A 20,445-nucleotide genomic window follows, 5' to 3' on the forward strand; every position below is an offset into this window, starting at 1 on the left:
GCATTTCCCTTGTAATCGCCTTTAAGCGGCACGCGGATCGGACCCACCGTTCTCACGCTAAGATTTTTTAAATGTGGTGCGCGGCGTAGAAAAGACGCGCGTAGGACGTATTTGCGGCTTAATATCTTTGGGCTCCTTGGGAGTAGAAAGTCTGTTCATGGCTCTTTGGAAAGGGCTGCATCTCCCCTGTAATCGCCTTCGCGCGGCACGCGGATCGGAACCATCGTTATCACGCTACGATTTTTTAATGCCGACAGGGACGGGCCGAAAGCTTGGCAGGTGGCGTTCGTTAGGAAAAGTCATGGACGTGTTCCGGACCGAGTTGCAGGCCATTTGGACATGGCCCGGCCTAGATGTGAGCCTTCAAAGTCAGCGCGTTTGTTTAAACTTTCTCCTCCAATTCGTTGCAATTGTACAAGCGTTTCTCGCTCATCCGACTGGAGCGTAACGCTTTATCTGTTAATATCTCTGGTCTCCTTGGGAGTAGAAAGTCTGTTCATGCCTCTTTGGAAAGAGCTGCATCTCCCCTGTAATCGCCTTCGAGCGGCACGCGGATCGAACCCACGGTTTTCACGCTATGATTTTTTTAAATGTGGTGCGCGGCGGAGGAAATGCGCGCGTCGGACGTCATTTCGGCTTAATATCTCTTGTCTCCTTGGGAGTAGAAAGTCTTTTCATGGCTCTTTGGAAAGGGCTGCATTTCCCCTGTAATCGCCTTTAAGCGGCACGCGGATCGAACCCACGGTTTTCACGCTACGATTTTTTTAAATGTGTTTCGCGGCGGAGAATAGACGCGCGCCGGACGTATTTGCGGCTTGATATCTCTTGTCTCATTGGGAGTAGAAAGTCTGTTCATGGCTCTTTGGAAAGGGCTGCATCTCCCCTGTAATCGCCTTCAAGCGGCACGCGGATCGAACCCACGGTTTTCACGCTATGATTTTTTTAAATGTGTTGCGCGTCGGAGAAAATGCGCTCGTCGGACGTCATTGCGGCTTAATATCTCTTGTCTCCTTGGGAGTAGAAAGTCTTTTCATGGCTCTTTGGAAAGGTTTGCATGTCCCCTGTAATCGCCTTTAAGCGGCACGCGGATCGGACCCACCGTTCTTACGCTACGATTTTTTAAATGTGGTGCGCGGCGTAGAAAAGACGCGCGTAGGACGTATTTGCGGCTTAATATCTTTGGGCTCCTTGGGAGTAGGAAGTCTGTTCATGCCTCTTTGGAAAGGGCTCCATCTCCCCTGTAATCGCCTTCGAGCGGCACGCGGATCGAACCCACGGTTTTCACGCTATGATTTTTTTAAATGTGCTGCGCGGCGGAGAAAATGCGCGCGTCGGACGTCATTGCGGCTTAATATCTCTTGTCTCCTTGGGAGTAGAAAGTCTTTTCATGGCTCTTTGGAAAGGGTTGCATCTCCCCTGTAATCGCCTTTAAGCGGCACGCGGATCGGACCCACCGTTCTCACGCTACGATTTTTTAAACGTGGTGCGCGTCGGAGAAAATGCGCGTAATATCTCTTGTCTCCTTGGGAGTAGAAAGTCTGTTCATGGCTCTTTGGAAAGGGCTGTATCTCCCCTGTAATCGCCTTCGAGCGGCACGCGCATCGGAACCATCGTTATCACGCTACGATTTTTTAATGCCGCCAGGGATAGGCCGAAAGCGTGGCAGGTGGCGTTCGTTAGGGACAGTCATGGAGGTGATGCACACCGAGTTGCACGCCATTTGGAGTTGGCCCGGCCTAGATGTGAGCGTTCAAAGTCAGCGCGTTTGTTTAAACTTTCTCCTCCAATTCGTTGCAATTGTACAAGCGTTTCTCGTTCATCCGACTGGAGCGTAACGCTTTATAAGTTAATATTTCTGGTCTCCTTGGGAGTAGAAAGTCTGTTCATGGCTCTTTGGAAAGGGCTGCATCTCCCCTGTAATCGCCTTCGAGCGGCACGCGGATCGAACCCACGTTTTTCACGCTACGATTTTTTTAAATGTGTTGCGCGGCGGAGAAAAGACGCGCGCCGGACGTATTTGCGGCTTAATATCTCTTGTCTCATTGGGTGTAGAAAGTCTGTTCATGGCTCTTTGGAAAGGGCTGCATCTCCCCTGTAATCGCCTTTGAGCGGCACGCGGATCGAACCCACGGTTTTCACGCTATGATTTTTTTAAATGTGGTGTGCGGCGGAGGAAATGCGCGCGTCGGACGTCATTTCGGCTTAATATCTCTTGTCTCCTTGGGAGTAGAAAGTCTGTTCATGGCTCTTTGGAAAGGGCTGCATCTCCCCTGTAATCGCCTTCGAGCGGCACGCGGATCGAACCCACGGTTTTCACGCTATGATTTTTTTAAATGTGCTGCGCGGCAGAGAAAATGCGCGCGTCGGACGTCATTGCGGCTTAATATCTCTTGTCTCCTTGGGACTAGAAAGTCTTTTCATGGTTCTTTGGAAAGGGTTGCATCTCCCCTGTAATCGCCTTTAAGCGGCACGCGGATCGGACCCATCGTTCTCACGCTACGATTTTTTAAACGTGGTGCGCGTCGGAGAAAATGCGCGTAATATCTCTTGTCTCCTTGGGAGTAGAAAGTCTGTTCATGGCTCTTTGGAAAGGGCTGTATCTCCCCTGTAATCGCCTTCGAGCGGCACGCGCATCGGAGCCATCGTTATCACGCTACGATTTTTTAATGCCGCCAGGGATAGGCCGAAAGCGTGGCAGGTGGCGTTCGTTAGGGACAGTCATGGAGGTGATGCACACCGAGTTGCACGCCATTTGGAGTTGGCCCGGCCTAGATGTGAGCGTTCAAAGTCAGCGCGTTTGTTTAAAGTTTCTCCTCCAATTCGTTGCAATTGTACAACCGTTTCTCGTTCATCCGACTGGAGCGTAACGCTTTATATGTTAATATTTCTGGTCTCCTTGGGAGTAGAAAGTCTGTTCATGGCTCTTTTGAAAGGGATGCATCTCCCCTGTAATCGCCTTCGAGCGGCACGCGGATCGAACCCACGTTTTTCACGCTACGATTTTTTTTAAATGTGTTGCGCGGCGGAGAAAAGACGCGCGCCGGACGTATTTGCGGCTTAATATCTCTTGTCTCATTGGGTGTAGAAAGTCTGTTCATGGCTCTTTGGAAAGGGCTGCATCTCCCCTGTAATCGCCTTTGAGCGGCACGCGGATCGAACCCACGGTTTTCACGCTATGATTTTTTTAAATGTGGTGCGCGGCGGAGGAAATGCGCGCGTCGGACGTAATTTCGGCTTAATATCTCTTGTCTCCTTGGGAGTAGAAAGTCTTTTCATGGCTCTTTGGAAAGGGCTGCATCTCCGCTGTAATCGCCTTCGAGCGGCACGCGGATCGAACCCACGGTTTTCACGCTATGATTTTTTTAAATGTGGTGCGCGTCGGAGAAAATGCGCGCGTCGGACGTCATTTCGGCTTAATATCTATTGTCTCCTTGGGAGTAGAAAGTCTTTTCATGGCTCTTTGGAAAGGTTTGCATCTCCCTTGTAATCGCCTTTAAGCGGCACGCGGATTGGACCCACCGTTCTTCCGATACGATTTTTTAAATGTGGTGCGCGGCGTAGAAAAGACGCGCGTAGGACGTATTTGCGGCTTAATATCTTTGGGCTCCTTGGGATTAGGAAGTCTGTTCATGCCTCTTTGGAAAGGGCTGCATCTCCCCTGTAATCGCCTTCGAGCGGCACGCGGATCGAACCCACGGTTTTCACGCTATGATTTTTTTAAATGTGGTGCGCGGCGGAGGAAATGCGCGCGTCGGACGTCATTTCGGCTTAATATCTCTTGTCTCCTTTGGAGTAGAAAGTCTTTTCATGGCTCTTTGGAAAGGGCTGCATCTCCCCTGTAATCGCCTTTAAGCGGCACGCGGATCGAACCCACGGTTTTCACGCTACGATTTTTTTTAAATGTGTTGCGCGCGGAGAATAGACGCGCGCCGGACGTATTTGCGGCTTGATATCTCTTGTCTCATTGGGAGTAGAAAGTCTGTTCATGGCTCTTTGGAAAGGGCTGCATCTCCCCTGTAATCGCCTTCGAGCGGCACGCGGATCGAACCCACGGTTTTCACGCTATGATTTTTTTAAATGTGGTGCGCGGCGGAGAAAATGCGCGCGTCGGACGTCATTGCGGATTAATATCTCTTGTCTCATTGGGAGTAGAAAGTCTGTTCATGGCTCTTTGGAAAGGGCTGCATCTCCCCTGTAATCGCCTTCGAGCGGCACGCGGATGGAACCCACGGTTTTCACGCTATGATTTTTTTAAATGTGGTGCGCGGCGGAGAAAATGCGCGCGTCGGACGTCATTGCGGCTTAATATCTCTTGTCTCCTTGGGAGTAGAAAGTCTGTTCATGGCTCTTTGGAAAGGGCTGCATCTCCCCTGTAATCGCCTTTAAGCGGCACGCGGATCGGACCCACCGTTCTCACGCTACGATTTTTTAAATGTGGTGCGCGGCGCAATAAATGCGCGCGTCGGACGTCATTGCGGCTTAATATCTCTTGTCTCGTTGGGAGTAGGAAGTCTGTTCATGGCTCTTTGGAAAGGGCTGCATCTCCCCTGTAATCGCCTTCGAGCGGCACGCGGATCGAACCCACGGTTTTCACGCTATGATTTTTTAAAATGTGTTGCGGGGCGGAGAAAATGCGCGCGTCGGACGTCATTTCGGCTTAATATCTCTTGTCTCCTTGGGAGTAGAAAGTCTTTTCATGGCTCTTTGGAAAGGGCTGCATTTCCCTTGTAATCGCCTTTAAGCGGCACGCGGATCGGAACCATCGTTATCACGCTACGATTTTTTAATGCCGACAGGGACGGGCCGAAAGCTTGGCAGGTGGCGTTCGTTAGGAAAAAACATGGACGTGTTCCGGACCGAGTTGCAGGCCATTTGGACATGGCCCGGCCTAGATGTGAGCCTTCAAAGTCAGCGCGTTTGTTTAAACTTTCTCCTCCAATTCGTTGCAATTGTACAAGCGTTTCTCGCTCATCCGACTGGAGCGTAACGCTTTATCTGTTAATATCTCTGGTCTCCTTGGGAGTAGAAAGTCTGTTCATGGCTCTTTGGAAAGGGATGCATCTCCCCTGTAATCGCCTTTAAGCGGCACGCGGATCGGACCCACCGTTCTCACGCTACGATTTTTTAAACGTGGTGCGCGTCGGAGAAAATGCGCGTAATATCTCTTGTCTCCTTGGGAGTAGAAAGTCTGTTCATGGCTCTTTGGAAAGGGCTGTATCTCCCCTGTAATCGCCTTCGAGCGGCACGCGCATCGGAACCATCGTTATCACGCTACGATTTTTTAATGCCGCCAGGGATAGGCCGAAAGCGTGGCAGGTGGCGTTCGTTAGGGACAGTCATGGAGGTGATGCGCACCGAGTTGCACGCCATTTGGAGTTGGCCCGGCCTAGATGTGAGCGTTCAAAGTCAGCGCGTTTGTTTAAACTTTCTCCTCCAATTCGTTGCAATTGTACAAGCGTTTCTCGTTCATCCGACTGGAGCGTAACGCTTTATATGTTAATATTTCTGGTCTCCTTGGGAGTAGAAAGTCTGTTCATGGCTCTTTGGAAAGGTTTGCATCTCCCCTGTAATCGCCTTTAAGCGGCACGCGGATCGGACCCACCGTTCTTACGCTACGATTTTTTAAATGTGGTGCGCGGCGTAGAAAAGACGCGCGTAGGACGTATTTGCGGCTTAATATCTTTGGGCTCCTTGGGAGTAGGAAGTCTGTTCATGCCTCTTTGGAAAGGGCTCCATCTCCCCTGTAATCGCCTTCGAGCGGCACGCGGATCGAACCCACGGTTTTCACGCTGTGATTTTTTTAAATATGTTGCGCGGCGGAGAAAATGCGCGCGTCGGACGTCATTGCGGCTTAATATCTATTGTCTCCTTGGGAGTAGAAAGTCTTTTCATGGCTCTTTGGAAAGGTTTGCATCTCCCTTGTAATCGCCTTTAAGCGGCACGCGGATTGGACCCACCGTTCTTCCGATACGATTTTTTAAATGTGGTGCGCGGCGTAGAAAAGACGCACGTAGGACGTATTTGCGGCTTAATATCTTTGGGCTCCTTGGGAGTAGGAAGTCTGTTCATGCCTCTTTGGAAAGGGCTGCATCTCCCCTGTAATCGCCTTCGAGCGGCACGCGGATCGAACCCACGGTTTTCACGCTATGATTTTTTTAAATGTGGTGCGCGGCGGAGGAAATGCGCACGTCGGACGTCATTTCGGCTTAATATCTCTTGTCTCCTTGGGAGTAGAAAGTCTTTTCATGGCTCTTTGGAAAGGGCTGCATCTCCCCTGTAATCGCCTTTAAGCGGCACGCGGATCGAACCCACGGTTTTCACGCTACGATTTTTTTAAATGTGTTGCGCGGCGGAGAATAGACGCGCGCCGGACGTATTTGCGGCTTGATATCTCTTGTCTCATTGGGAGTAGAAAGTCTGTTCATGGCTCTTTGGAAAGGTTTGCATCTCCCTTGTAATCGCCTTTAAGCGGCACGCGGATTGGACCCACCGTTCTTCCGATACGATTTTTTAAATGTGGTGCGCGGCATAGAAAAGACGCGCGTAGGACGTATTTGCGGCTTAATATCTTTGGGCTCCTTGGGAGTAGGAAGTCTGTTCATGCCTCTTTGGAAAGGGCTGCATCTCCCCTGTAATCGCCTTCGAGCGGCACGCGGATCGAACCCACGGTTTTCACGCTGTGATTTTTTTAAATATGTTGCGCGGCGGAGAAAATGCGCGCGTCGGACGTCATTGCGGCTTAATATCTCTTGTCTCCTTGGGAGTAGAAAGTCTTTTCATGGTTCTTTGGAAAGGGTTGCATCTCCCCTGTAATCGCCTTTAAGCGGCACGCGGATCGGACCCACCGTTCTTACGCTACGATTTTTTATATGTGGTGCGAGGCGTAGAAAAGACGCGCGTAGGACTTATTTGCGGCTTAATATCTTTGGGCTCCTTGGGAGTAGAAAGTCTGTTCATGGCTCTTTGGAAAGGGCTGCATTTCCCCTGTAATCGCCTTCGCGCGGGACGCGGATCGGAACCATCGTTATCACGCTACGATTTTTTAATGCCGACAGGGACGGGCCGAAAGCTTGGCAGGTGGCGTTCGTTAGGAAAAGTCATGGACGTGATGCGGACCGAGTTGCAGGCCATTTGGACCTGGCCCGGCCTAGATGTGAGCCTTCAAAGTCAGCGCGTTTGTTTAAACTTTCTCCTCCAATTCGGTGCAATTGTACAAGCGTTTCTCGTTCATCCGACTGGAGCGTAACGCTTTATATGTTAATATTTCTGGTCTCCTTGGGAGTAGAAAGTCTGTTCATGGCTCTTTTGAAAGGGATGCATCTCCCCTGTAATCGCCTTCGAGCGGCACGCGGATCGAACCCACGTTTTTCACGCGACGATTTTTTTTAAATGTGGTGCGCGGCGGAGAAAAGACGCGCGCCGGATGTATTTGCGGCTTAATATCTCTTGTCTCATTGGGTGTAGAAAGTCTGTTCATGGCTCTTTGGAAAGGGCTGCATCTCCCCTGTAATCGCCTTCGAGCGGCACGCGGATCGAACCCACGGTTTTCACGCTATGATTTTTTTAAATGTGGTGCGCGGCGGAGGAAATGCGCGCGTCGGACGTCATTTCGGCTTAATATCTCTTGTCTCCTTGGGAGTAGAAAGTCTTTTCATGGCTCTTTGGAAAGGGCTGCATCTCCCCTGTAATCGCCTTTAAGCGGCACGCGGATCGAACCCACGGTTTTCACGCTACGATTTTTTTAAATGTGTTGCGCGGCGGAGAATAGACGCGCGCCGGACGTATTTGCGGCTTGATATCTCTTGTCTCATTGGGAGTAGAAAGTCTGTTCATGGCTCTTTGGAAAGGGCTGCATCTCCCCTGTAATCGCCTTTGAGCGGCACGCGGATCGAACCCACGGTTTTCACGCTATGATTTTTTTAAATGTGGTGCGCGGCGGAGGAAATGCGCGCGTCGGACGTCATTTCGGCTTAATATCTCTTGTCTCCTTAGGAGTAGAAAGTCTTTTCATGGCTCTTTGGAAAGGGCTGCATCTCCGCTGTAATCGCCTTCGAGCGGCACGCGGATCGAACCCACGGTTTTCACGCTATGATTTTTTTAAATGTGGTGCGCGGCGGAGGAAATGCGCGCGTCGGACGTCATTTCGGCTTAATATCTCTTGTCTCCTTGGGAGTAGAAAGTCTTTTCATGGCTCTTTGGAAAGGGCTGCATCTCCGCTGTAATCGCCTTCGAGCGGCACGCGGATCGAACCCACGGTTTTCACGCTATGATTTTTTTAAATGTGGTGCGCGTTGGAGAAAATGCGCGCGTCGGACGTCATTTCGGCTTAATATCTATTGTCTCCTTGGGAGTAGAAAGTCTTTTCATGGCTCTTTGGAAAGGTTTGCATCTCCCTTGTAATCGCCTTTAAGCGGCACGCGGATCGAACCCACGGTTTTCACGCTATGATTTTTTTAAATATGGTGCGCGGTGGAGGAAATGCGCGCGTCGGACGTCATTTCGGCTTAATATCTCTTGTCTCCTTTGGAGTAGAAAGTCTTTTCATGGCTCTTTGGAAAGGGCTGCATCTCCCCTGTAATCGCCTTTAAGCGGCACGCGGATCGAACCCACGGTTTTCACGCTACGATTTTTTTTAAATGTGTTGCGCGCGGAGAATAGACGCGCGCCGGACGTATTTGCGGCTTGATATCTCTTGTCTCATTGGGAGTAGAAAGTCTGTTCATGGCTCTTTGGAAAGGGCTGCATCTCCCCTGTAATCGCCTTCGAGCGGCACGCGGATCGAACCCACGGTTTTCACGCTATGATTTTTTTAAATGTGGTGCGCGGCGGAGAAAATGCGCGCGTCGGACGTCATTGCGGCTTAATATCTCTTGTCTCCTTGGGAGTAGAAAGTCTGTTCATGGCTCTTTGGAAAGGGCTGCATCTCCCCTGTAATCGCCTTTAAGCGGCACGCGGATCGGACCCACCGTTCTCACGCTACGATTTTTTAAATGTGGTGCGCGGCGCAATAAATGCGCGCGTCGGACGTCATTGCGGCTTAATATCTCTTGTCTCGTTGGGAGTAGGAAGTCTGTTCATGGCTCTTTGGAAAGGGCTGCATCTCCCCTGTAATCGCCTTCGTGCGGCACGCGGATCGGAACCATCGTTATCACGCTACGATTTTTTAATGCCGACAGGGACGGGCCGAAAGCTTGGCAGGTGGCGTTCGTTAGGAAAAGTCATGGACGTGTTCCGGACCGAGTTGCAGGCCATTTGGACATGGCCCGGCCTAGATGTGAGCCTTCAAAGTCAGCGCGTTTGTTTAAACTTTCTCCTCCAATTCGTTGCAATTGTACAAGCGTTTCTCGCTCATCCGACTGGAGCGTAACGCTTTATCTGTTAATATCTCTGGTCTCCTTGGGAGTAGAAAGTCTGTTCATGGCTCTTTGGAAAGGGATGCATCTCCCCTGTAATCGCCTTTAAGCGGCACGCGGATCGGACCCACCGTTCTCACGCTACGATTTTTTAAACGTGGTGCGCGTCGGAGAAAATGCGCGTAATATCTCTTGTCTCCTTGGGAGTAGAAAGTCTGTTCATGGCTCTTTGGAAAGGGCTGTATCTCCCCTGTAATCGCCTTCGAGCGGCACGCGCATCGGAACCATCGTTATCACGCTACGATTTTTTAATGCCGCCAGGGATAGGCCGAAAGCGTGGCAGGTGGCGTTCGTTAGGGACAGTCATGGAGGTGATGCGCACCGAGTTGCACGCCATTTGGAGTTGGCCCGGCCTAGATGTGAGCGTTCAAAGTCAGCGCGTTTGTTTAAACTTTCTCCTCCAATTCGTTGCAATTGTACAAGCGTTTCTCGTTCATCCGACTGGAGCGTAACGCTTTATATGTTAATATTTCTGGTCTCCTTGGGAGTAGAAAGTCTGTTCATGGCTCTTTTGAAAGGGATGCATCTCCCCTGTAATCGCCTTCGAGCGGCACGCGGATCGAACCCACGTTTTTCACGCTACGATTTTTTAAATGTGGTGCGCGGCGCAATAAATGCGCGCGTCGGACGTCATTGCGGCTTAATATCTCTTGTCTCCTTGGGAGTAGAAAGTCTTTTCATGGCTCTTTGGAAAGGTTTGCATCTCCCCTGTAATCGCCTTTAAGCGGCACGCGGATCGGACCCACCGTTCTTACGCTACGATTTTTTAAATGTGGTGCGCGGCGTAGAAAAGACGCGCGTAGGACGTATTTGCGGCTTAATATCTTTGGGCTCCTTGGGAGTAGGAAGTCTGTTCATGCCTCTTTGGAAAGGGCTCCATCTCCCCTGTAATCGCCTTCGAGCGGCACGCGGATCGAACCCACGGTTTTCACGCTATGATTTTTTTAAATGTGTTGCGCGGCGGAGAAAATGCGCGCGTCGGACGTCATTGCGGCTTAATATCTCTTGTCTCCTTGGGAGTAGAAAGTCTTTTCATGGCTCTTTGGAAAGGTTTGCATCTCCCCTGTAATCGCCTTTAAGCGGCACGCGGATCGGACCCACCGTTCTTACGCTACGATTTTTTAAATGTGGTGCGCGGCGTAGAAAAGACGCGCGTAGGACGTATTTGCGGCTTAATATCTTTGGGCTCTTTGGGAGTAGGAAGTCTGTTCATGCCTCTTTGGAAAGGGCTGCATCTCCCCTGTAATCGCCTTCGAGCGGCACGCGGATCGAACCCACGGTTTTCACGCTATGATTTTTTTAAATGTGCTGCGCGGCGGAGAAAATGCGCGCGTCGGACGTCATTGCGGCTTAATATCTCTTGTCTCCTTGGGAGTAGAAAGTCTTTTCATGGTTCTTTGGAAAGGGTTGCATCTCCCCTGTAATCGCCTTTAAGCGGCACGCGGATCGGACCCACCGTTCTTACGCTACGATTTTTTAAATGTGGTGCGAGGCGTAGAAAAGACGCGCGTAGGACTTATTTGCGGCTTAATATCTTTGGGCTCCTTGGGAGTAGAAAGTCTGTTCATGGCTCTTTGGAAAGGGCTGCATCTCCCCTGTAATCACCTTCGAGCGGCACGCGGATCGAACCCACGTTTTTCACGCTACGATTTTTTTTAAATGTGTTGCGCGGCGGAGAAAAGACGCGCGCCGGACGTATTTGCGGCTTAATATCTCTTGTCTCATTGGGTGTAGAAAGTCTGTTCATGGCTCGTTGGAAAGGGCTGCATCTCCCCTGTAATCGCCTTCGAGCGGCACGCGGATCGAACCCACGGTTTTCACGCTATGATTTTTTTAAATGTGGTGCGCGGCGGAGGAAATGCGCGCGTCGGACGTCATTTCGGCTTAATATCTCTTGTCTCCTTGGGAGTAGAAAGTCTTTTCATGGCTCTTTGGAAAGGGCTGCATCTCCGCTGTAATCGCCTTCGAGCGGCACGCGGATCGAACCCACGGTTTTCACGCTATGATTTTTTTAAATGTGCTGCGCGGCGGAGAAAATGCGCGCGTAGGACTTATTTGCGGCTTAATATCTTTGGGCTCCTTGGGAGTAGAAAGTCTGTTCATGGCTCTTTGGAAAGGGCTGCATCTCCCCTGTAATCGCCTTCACGCGGCACGCGGATCGGAACCATCGTTATCACGCTACGATTTTTTAATGCCGACAGGGACGGGCCGAAAGCTTGGCAGGTGGCGTTCGTTAGGAAAAGTCATGGACGTGATGCGGACCGAGTTGCAGGCCATTTGGACCTGGCCCGGCCTAGATGTGAGCCTTCAAAGTCAGCGCGTTTGTTTAAACTTTCTCCTCCAATTCGTTGCAATTGTACAAGCGTTTCTCGCTCATCCGACTGGAGCGTAACGCTTTATCTGTTAATATCTCTGGTCTCCTTGGGAGTAGAAAGTCTGTTCATGGCTCTTTGGAAAGGGATGCATCTCCCCTGTAATCGCCTTTAAGCGGCACGCGGATCGGACCCACCGTTCTCACGCTACGATTTTTTAAACGTGGTGCGCGTCGGAGAAAATGCGCGTAATATCTCTTGTCTCCTTGGGAGTAGAAAGTCTTTTCATGGCTCTTTGGAAAGGTTTGCATCTCCCTTGTAATCGCCTTTAAGCGGCACGCGGATTGGACCCACCGTTCTTCCGATACGATTTTTTAAATGTGGTGCGCGGCGTAGAAAAGACGCGCGTAGGACATATTTGCGGCTTAATATCTTTGGGCTCCTTGGGAGTAGGAAGTCTGTTCATGCCTCTTTGGAAAGGGCTGCATCTCCCCTGTAATCGCCTTCGAGCGGCACGCGGATCGAACCCACGGTTTTCACGCTATGATTTTTTTAAATGTGCTGCGCGGCGAAGAAAATGCGCGCGTCGGATGTCATTGCAGCTTAATATCTCGTTTCCTTGGGAGTAGAAAGTCTTTTCATGGTTCTTTGGAAAGGGTTGCATCTCCCCTGTAATCGCCTTTAAGCGGCACGCGGATCGGACCCATCGTTCTCACGCTACGATTTTTTAAAATCCGCCAGGGACGGAACGAACGCTTGGCAGGTGGCGTTCGTGACGGACAGTCAAGCAGTTAATGCGCACCGAGCTGCAGGCCATTTGGACCTGGCCCAGCCTAGATGTGAGTATTCAAAGTCAGCACGTTTGTTTCAAAGTTCTCCACCAATTCGTTGTAATTGCGTGTGTGCGCGTGAACACCAGGTTTGTGGAGGAGTTCGTCCTTGGACTGTACAAGGGGAGACAGTGTGTGGCCTGGCTGCGTGAGGTTGCAGTTTGCTGGGCATGAGAGATTGGCATGTGGTGCCCTGGAGGTGTGGTTGTTCCAGGACGGGCAAGGTGGGGTAGTGTGGCTGGGTGACGGTGCGCTTCACTGGGGATGTGGTTGTGAGTTGCAGGCCCATTCCTTTGAATGACAGAAAGGATCTGATTTGTTTCCAGGTTTAAACGTACTTTGCTGGGTATGACTGTGACCTCTTGGGCCAGGAAGTCTGTTTCTAGTTTTATTTAAACGGTCAAACTGCGTGAAGTGTGCCCAGGCCCAGAGCTACTTTGCTGGGCATGGCTGTGTGACCTCTTGGGCCTGGAAGTCTGGTTGTAGTATGATTTTAAAGGGTCAAATGCTCTCCATTGCGTGTCCAGGTTTAAGGCTACTTTGCTGGGCATGTGATTTGGACCCATCGGGTACGGAAGCCTTTCCGTCACGTGCTCGTTTTCCACGCCTTCAGCGCAGGTAGCCTGCGAATTTAAAACCCACGTGCATTTTATTCTTTTCCCCTTTTATCCTTTCATATCTCTCCGCTACCTTGGAGAAGAGAGACGCACGCGGGTAAATAAAATGTAAATATCTCTAAATATCTGTATAATATGTAAATAAAAGGAAGATGTGGTTGTGTAGTGTAGTCGTTTGATTATAAATAATCTCATAATAATTTTATCCACAAATTCTTATACATTTATACATGTTTATCTCTCTCTTTGTGTGTGTGTGTGTGTGTGTGGTTCTGTGTCACTAGTGGGGCCTGTGGCCCGATTGGAGTGTTTGCGGTGTGAGAAGGAGGAGTTGGAGAACAGTTTGTTGGAGCAGCTGAAGGAGTTGAGGTTGCAGAAGCAGAAGGAGCTACAGGTTCTTCAGGAGATGCTGAAACACAAGCAGCAGGAGGAGACAGAGCTCCTGCAGAAACAGCAGGAGGAGGAGGAGCATAACAGGTCCATCAAGAGTAAGTACTATGGAAATGCAATAATACTAACATAACTAATAATGAATGCTAGCCTTTAGGCTCCAATAAAAGTGACACTAATATATGTATAGTACTATATATATTATATTTTATATATTCAGCAGTAATTATGTAGTGTCTCCCTTGTAATCGCCTTTAAGCGGCACGCGGATCGAACCCACGGTTTTCACGCTATGATTTTTTTAAATATGGTGCGCGGCGGAGGAAATGCGCGCGTCGGACGTCATTTCGGCTTAATATCTCTTGTCTCCTTTGGAGTAGAAAGTCTTTTCATGGCTCTTTGGAAAGGGCTGCATCTCCCCTGTTATCGCCTTTAAGCGGCACGCGGATCGAACCCACGGTTTTCACGCTACGATTTTTTTTAAATGTGTTGCGCGCGGAGAATAGACGCGCGCCGGACGTATTTGCGGCTTGATATCTCTTGTCTCATTGGGAGTAGAAAGTCTGTTCATGGCTCTTTGGAAAGGGCTGCATCTCCCCTGTAATCGCCTTCGAGCGGCACGCGGATCGAACCCACGGTTTTCACGCTATGATTTTTTTAAATGTGGTGCGCGGCGGAGAAAATGCGCGCGTCGGACGTCATTGCGGCTTAATATCTCTTGTCTCCTTGGGAGTAGAAAGTCTGTTCATGGCTCTTTGGAAAGGGCTGCATCTCCCCTGTAATCGCCTTTAAGCGGCACGCGGATCGGACCCACCGTTCTCACGCTACGATTTTTTAAATGTGGTGCGCGGCGCAATAAATGCGCGCGTCGGACGTCATTGCGGCTTAATATCTCTTGTCTCGTTGGGAGTAGGAAGTCTGTTCATGGCTCTTTGGAAAGGGCTGCATCTCCCCTGTAATCGCCTTCGCGCGGCACGCGGATCGGAACCATCGTTATCACGCTACGATTTTTTAATGCCGACAGGGACGGGCCGAAAGCTTGGCAGGTGGCGTTCGTTAGGAAAAGTCATGGACGTGTTCCGGACCGAGTTGCAGGCCATTTGGACATGGCCCGGCCTAGATGTGAGCCTTCAAAGTCAGCGCGTTTGTTTAAACTTTCTCCTCCAATTCGTTGCAATTGTACAAGCGTTTCTCGCTCATCCGACTGGAGCGTAACGCTTTATCTGTTAATATCTCTGGTCTCCTTGGGAGTAGAAAGTCTGTTCATGGCTCTTTGGAAAGGGATGCATCTCCCCTGTAATCGCCTTTAAGCGGCACGCGGATCGGACCCACCGTTCTCACGCTACGATTTTTTAAACGTGGTGCGCGTCGGAGAAAATGCGCGTAATATCTCTTGTCTCCTTGGGAGTAGAAAGTCTGTTCATGGCTCTTTGGAAAGGGCTGTATCTCCCCTGTAATCGCCTTCGAGCGGCACGCGCATCGGAACCATCGTTATCACGCTACGATTTTTTAATGCCGCCAGGGATAGGCCGAAAGCGTGGCAGGTGGCGTTCGTTAGGGACAGTCATGGAGGTGATGCGCACCGAGTTGCACGCCATTTGGAGTTGGCCCGGCCTAGATGTGAGCGTTCAAAGTCAGCGCGTTTGTTTAAACTTTCTCCTCCAATTCGTTGCAATTGTACAAGCGTTTCTCGTTCATCCGACTGGAGCGTAACGCTTTATATGTTAATATTTCTGGTCTCCTTGGGAGTAGAAAGTCTGTTCATGGCTCTTTTGAAAGGGATGCATCTCCCCTGTAATCGCCTTCGAGCGGCACGCGGATCGAACCCACGTTTTTCACGCTACGATTTTTTAAATGTGGTGCGCGGCGCAATAAATGCGCGCGTCGGACGTCATTGCGGCTTAATATCTCTTGTCTCCTTGGGAGTAGAAAGTCTTTTCATGGCTCTTTGGAAAGGTTTGCATCTCCCCTGTAATCGCCTTTAAGCGGCACGCGGATCGGACCCACCGTTCTTACGCTACGATTTTTTAAATGTGGTGCGCGGCGTAGAAAAGACGCGCGTAGGACGTATTTGCGGCTTAATATCTTTGGGCTCCTTGGGAGTAGGAAGTCTGTTCATGCCTCTTTGGAAAGGGCTCCATCTCCCCTGTAATCGCCTTCGAGCGGCACGCGGATCGAACCCACGGTTTTCACGCTATGATTTTTTTAAATGTGTTGCGCGGCGGAGAAAATGCGCGCGTCGGACGTCATTGCGGCTTAATATCTCTTGTCTCCTTGGGAGTAGAAAGTCTTTTCATGGCTCTTTGGAAAGGTTTGCATCTCCCCTGTAATCGCCTTTAAGCGGCACGCGGATCGGACCCACCGTTCTTACGCTACGATTTTTTAAATGTGGTGCGCGGCGTAGAAAAGACGCGCGTAGGACGTATTTGCGGCTTAATATCTTTGGGCTCTTTGGGAGTAGGAAGTCTGTTCATGCCTCTTTGGAAAGGGCTGCATCTCCCCTGTAATCGCCTTCGAGCGGCACGCGGATCGAACCCACGGTTTTCACGCTATGATTTTTTTAAATGTGCTGCGCGGCGGAGAAAATGCGCGCGTAGGACTTATTTGCGGCTTAATATCTTTGGGCTCCTTGGGAGTAGAAAGTCTGTTCATGGCTCTTTGGAAAGGGCTGCATCTCCCCTGTAATCGCCTTCACGCGGCACGCGGATCGGAACCATCGTTATCACGCTACGATTTTTTAATGCCGACAGGGACGGGCCGAAAGCTTGGCAGGTGGCGTTCGTTAGGAAAAGTCATGGACGTGATGCGGACCGAGTTGCAGGCCATTTGGACCTGGCCCGGCCTAGATGTGAGCCTTCAAAGTCAGCGCGTTTGTTTAAACTTTCTCCTCCAATTCGTTGCAATTGTACAAGCGTTTCTCGCTCATCCGACTGGAGCGTAACGCTTTATCTGTTAATATCTCTGGTCTCCTTGGGAGTAGAAAGTCTGTTCATGGCTCTTTGGAAAGGGATGCATCTCCCCTGTAATCGCCTTTAAGCGGCACGCGGATCGGACCCACCGTTCTCACGCTACGATTTTTTAAACGTGGTGCGCGTCGGAGAAAATGCGCGTAATATCTCTTGTCTCCTTGGGAGTAGAAAGTCTTTTCATGGCTCTTTGCAAAGGTTTGCATCTCCCTTGTAATCGCCTTTAAGCGGCACGCGGATTGGACCCACCGTTCTTCCGATACGATTTTTTAAATGTGGTGCGCGGCGTAGAAAAGACGCGCGTAGGACATATTTGCGGCTTAATATCTTTGGGCTCCTTGGGAGTAGGAAGTCTGTTCATGCCTCTTTGGAAAGGGCTGCATCTCCCCTGTAATCGCCTTCGAGCGGCACGCGGATCGAACCCACGGTTTTCACGCTATGATTTTTTTAAATGTGCTGCGCGGCGAAGAAAATGCGCGCGTCGGATGTCATTGCAGCTTAATATCTCGTTTCCTTGGGAGTAGAAAGTCTTTTCATGGTTCTTTGGAAAGGGTTGCATCTCCCCTGTAATCGCCTTTAAGCGGCACGCGGATCGGACCCATCGTTCTCACGCTACGATTTTTTAAAATCCGCCAGGGACGGAACGAACGCTTGGCAGGTGGCGTTCGTGACGGACAGTCAAGCAGTTAATGCGCACCGAGCTGCAGGCCATTTGGACCTGGCCCAGCCTAGATGTGAGTATTCAAAGTCAGCACGTTTGTTTCAAAGTTCTCCACCAATTCGTTGTAATTGCGTGTGTGCGCGTGAACACCAGGTTTGTGGAGGAGTTCGTCCTTGGACTGTACAAGGGGAGACAGTGTGTGGCCTGGCTGCGTGAGGTTGCAGTTTGCTGGGCATGAGAGATTGGCATGTGGTGCCCTGGAGGTGTGGTTGTTCCAGGACGGGCAAGGTGGGGTAGTGTGGCTGGGTGACGGTGCGCTTCACTGGGGATGTGGTTGTGAGTTGCAGGCCCATTCCTTTGAATGACAGAAAGGATCTGATTTGTTTCCAGGTTTAAACGTACTTTGCTGGGTATGACTGTGACCTCTTGGGCCAGGAAGTCTGTTTCTAGTTTTATTTAAACGGTCAAACTGCGTGAAGTGTGCCCAGGCCCAGAGCTACTTTGCTGGGCATGGCTGTGTGACCTCTTGGGCCTGGAAGTCTGGTTGTAGTATGATTTTAAAGGGTCAAATGCTCTCCATTGCGTGTCCAGGTTTAAGGCTACTTTGCTGGGCATGTGATTTGGACCCATCGGGTACGGAAGCCTTTCCGTCACGTGCTCGTTTTCCACGCCTTCAGCGCAGGTAGCCTGCGAATTTAAAACCCACGTGCATTTTATTCTTTTCCCCTTTTATCCTTTCATATCTCTCCGCTACCTTGGAGAAGAGAGACGCACGCGGGTAAATAAAATGTAAATATCTCTAAATATCTGTATAATATGTAAATAAAAGGAAGATGTGGTTGTGTAGTGTAGTCGTTTGATTATAAATAATCTCATAATAATTTTATCCACAAATTCTTATACATTTATACATGTTTATCTCTCTCTTTGTGTGTGTGTGTGTGTGTGTGGTTCTGTGTCACTAGTGGGGCCTGTGGCCCGATTGGAGTGTTTGCGGTGTGAGAAGGAGGAGTTGGAGAACAGTTTGTTGGAGCAGCTGAAGGAGTTGAGGTTGCAGAAGCAGAAGGAGCTACAGGTTCTTCAGGAGATGCTGAAACACAAGCAGCAGGAGGAGACAGAGCTCCTGCAGAAACAGCAGGAGGAGGAGGAGCATAACAGGTCCATCAAGAGTAAGTACTATGGAAATGCAATAATACTAACATAACTAATAATGAATGCTAGCCTTTAGGCTCCAATAAAAGTGACACTAATATATGTATAGTACTATATATATTATATTTTATATATTCAGCAGTAATTATGTAGTGTCTCCCTTGTAATCGCCTTTAAGCGGCACGCGGATCGAACCCACGGTTTTCACGCTATGATTTTTTTAAATATGGTGCGCGGCGGAGGAAATGCGCGCGTCGGACGTCATTTCGGCTTAATATCTCTTGTCTCCTTTGGAGTAGAAAGTCTTTTCATGGCTCTTTGGAAAGGGCTGCATCTCCCCTGTAATCGCCTTTAAGCGGCACGCGGATCGAACCCACGGTTTTCACGCTACGATTTTTTTTAAATGTGTTGCGCGCGGAGAATAGACGCGCGCCGGACGTATTTGCGGCTTGATATCTCTTGTCTCATTGGGAGTAGAAAGTCTGTTCATGGCTCTTTGGAAAGGGCTGCATCTCCCCTGTAATCGCCTTCGAGCGGCACGCGGATCGAACCCACGGTTTTCACGCTATGATTTTTTTAAATGTGGTGCGCGGCGGAGAAAATGCGCGCGTCGGACGTCATTGCGGCTTAATATCTCTTGTCTCCTTGGGAGTAGAAAGTCTGTTCATGGCTCTTTGGAAAGGGCTGCATCTCCCCTGTAATCGCCTTTAAGCGGCACGCGGATCGGACCCACCGTTCTCACGCTACGATTTTTTAAATGTGGTGCGCGGCGCAATAAATGCGCGCGTCGGACGTCATTGCGGCTTAATATCTCTTGTCTCGTTGGGAGTAGGAAGTCTGTTCATGGCTCTTTGGAAAGGGCTGCATCTCCCCTGTAATCGCCTTCGCGCGGCACGCGGATCGGAACCATCGTTATCACGCTACGATTTTTTAATGCCGACAGGGACGGGCCGAAAGCTTGGCAGGTGGCGTTCGTTAGGAAAAGTCATGGACGTGTTCCGGACCGAGTTGCAGGCCATTTGGACATGGCCCGGCCTAGATGTGAGCCTTCAAAGTCAGCGCGTTTGTTTAAACTTTCTCCTCCAATTCGTTGCAATTGTACAAGCGTTTCTCGCTCATCCGACTGGAGCGTAACGCTTTATCTGTTAATATCTCTGGTCTCCTTGGGAGTAGAAAGTCTGTTCATGGCTCTTTGGAAAGGGATGCATCTCCCCTGTAATCGCCTTTAAGCGGCACGCGGATCGGACCCACCGTTCTCACGCTACGATTTTTTAAACGTGGTGCGCGTCGGAGAAAATGCGCGTAATATCTCTTGTCTCCTTGGGAGTAGAAAGTCTGTTCATGGCTCTTTGGAAAGGGCTGTATCTCCCCTGTAATCGCCTTCGAGCGGCACGCGCATCGGAACCATCGTTATCACGCTACGATTTTTTAATGCCGCCAGGGATAGGCCGAAAGCGTGGCAGGTGGCGTTCGTTAGGGACAGTCATGGAGGTGATGCGCACCGAGTTGCACGCCATTTGGAGTTGGCCCGGCCTAGATGTGAGCGTTCAAAGTCAGCGCGTTTGTTTAAACTTTCTCCTCCAATTCGTTGCAATTGTACAAGCGTTTCTCGTTCATCCGACTGGAGCGTAACGCTTTATATGTTAATATTTCTGGTCTCCTTGGGAGTAGAAAGTCTGTTCATGGCTCTTTTGAAAGGGATGCATCTCCCCTGTAATCGCCTTCGAGCGGCACGCGGATCGAACCCACGTTTTTCACGCTACGATTTTTTAAATGTGGTGCGCGGCGCAATAAATGCGCGCGTCGGACGTCATTGCGGCTTAATATCTCTTGTCTCCTTGGGAGTAGAAAGTCTTTTCATGGCTCTTTGGAAAGGTTTGCATCTCCCCTGTAATCGCCTTTAAGCGGCACGCGGATCGGACCCACCGTTCTTACGCTACGATTTTTTAAATGTGGTGCGCGGCGTAGAAAAGACGCGCGTAGGACGTATTTGCGGCTTAATATCTTTGGGCTCCTTGGGAGTAGGAAGTCTGTTCATGCCTCTTTGGAAAGGGCTCCATCTCCCCTGTAATCGCCTTCGAGCGGCACGCGGATCGAACCCACG

This window comes from Electrophorus electricus, chromosome 9 (genome assembly GCF_041902795.1).
Source record: "Electrophorus electricus isolate QZ-2024a chromosome 9, ASM4190279v1, whole genome shotgun sequence".
NCBI classification, from domain to species: domain Eukaryota; kingdom Metazoa; phylum Chordata; class Actinopteri; order Gymnotiformes; family Gymnotidae; genus Electrophorus; species Electrophorus electricus.